This window comes from Canis lupus, chromosome 23, assembly GCF_011100685.1.
Source record: "Canis lupus familiaris isolate Mischka breed German Shepherd chromosome 23, alternate assembly UU_Cfam_GSD_1.0, whole genome shotgun sequence".
NCBI classification, from domain to species: domain Eukaryota; kingdom Metazoa; phylum Chordata; class Mammalia; order Carnivora; family Canidae; genus Canis; species Canis lupus.
This window is the reverse complement of record NC_049244.1, coordinates 25,404,102-25,406,048: the sequence shown is the minus strand read 5'-3', so window position 1 is coordinate 25,406,048 and position 1,947 is coordinate 25,404,102.

Genomic DNA, 1,947 nt, shown 5'->3' with positions numbered 1-1,947 from the left:
AGTGGTTATGATAAGTGAAGCTCCGGATGATGCACATTGGGTATCCTGCACATAAAAACTTGTGTTAAGCCACTAAGATTGTGGGGTTGCTTGTTGCCTGTAGATCCACTGTGGGATCTACACCATCCTGACCATAATAGGGTCAAGGGGCAGTAGGAACCTGAACTAATACTATGGCTGCAAAAATGGAGAGGGCACAGGTTCAAGAGACATTAAGGTAGCAGAGTGTAGTAAGAGAGTAAATGTAGGGGAGGGAGAGAAGACAATCTAGATTGGACAGCTAAGTTTCAGATCGCTCACCCCATGACCATTCCCGTGTATTCACTTTGCTTCTCCATGGAATCTAAGCACTTTGAGAAAACATTTTATAACTCTTTTGTATACCATTTTGTATACCTATTCTCTGCCCAGTATCACCCTCTCCAACTCACAGACAAATTCAATTATACTCTTACCTGTGTTAAATTAACATCTGATGCACACCTCTGCAATGATGTGTTTTACAAGTTAAATATACTAACAGAGAATGTCTGTTAATGGTCACCATTTTCTCCAGGATCCCTAAGAGAAGTGGCTTTCTATAAACATTGACTAACAGTTTTCTGACTGGCTTTTTAAATTTTTTTAAATTTATTTTTATTTTTCTCTGATTGGCTTTTTAACATTTCACTCCTCACTGTTCTCTCTGTTAGCTCTGCAGGGAGAACTGCTAGTTAGTCTACCATCCTCTTTTTAATTTTTATCTTTATAATTTTGGTCTTATTTTTTACCCAAACTATTGAATAGGAGAAGGATTTTGGATTCTTTATAAACTTAACTTACCGGGATGTGTGAGGGGCTCAGTGGTTGAGTGTCTGCCTTTGACTCAGGTCATGATCCCCAGTCCTGGGATCTAGTCCCGCATCAGGCTCCCCACAGGGAGCCTGTTTCTCCCTCTGTCTATGTCTCTGCCTCTGTCTATGTCTCTGCCTCTGTCTATGTCTCTCATGAATAAATAAATAAAATCTCTAAAACAAAAAAACCTTACCCATGATGTCTCTCTTGCATTAACATGTATAATGAAAAGTTGGCAGGATTTTTTTTTTAGTAGAAAGATGAGCATCAAAGGGAAGAATGCAATTCTGCAAACAGAGTTCATCTTTAAGTATTTTTAAGTTGAAAAAAAATGTTAACAAAGAATTAGTGTAGGATCCAATTCACTATTTTTTTTTAATAAAAAAAAAAGATTTTATTTTTCATGAGAGACACAGAGAGAGAGGCAGAGACATAGGCAGAGGGAGAAGCAGGCCCCTCACAGGGAGCCTGATGTGGGACTTGATCCCAGGGCCCTGGGATCACGACCTGAGTTAACCACTCAACCACTGAGCCACCCAGGGTACCCCATTTCATTATTTTACATAGCACATGCTCTTTCAGGCAATGTCAAAGCTCCTTCTGAGGTAGACTTTTAAGGATCACAGAGGAAGAATCTGTGATTATGAAATCTGGGTTCTGATGGCTTCTTTCCATACAACTCTTACTGAGGCTGTTTTGCAGAGGGCCGCTAAGGTGGGATCCCTTGGACCCCCAGCTCTGCCTCCCCCTCCCTGGTGCTCTTGGGGCTGCTATAATTTATGATTGGAGCTGAGAAAAAAAGATGGAAAAGGTTTCTTACCTTCAAGGGCTCAGTTTACCACAGGAATTGCTTTTCATTTATTTCAAGCAGCAACACTTAAGCCAAATTAAACAGAAATCTTTCACATTTCGAGAGACCCTTATGTGTGCTTTGCATTGTTTTCCCCTCCCTCCACCCCTCCTTCCCTTCTTTCCTGCCATCCTTCCTTCCTTCCTTCCTTCCTTCCTTTTCATTAAATAAAATTTCGCCTTTCTCCAAAATAGCAGCACAGCTTTCACAGGTCTCCTGGATTTCCTTTGGCACTTTGGATTATGGGAGAGAGAGTGATTGAT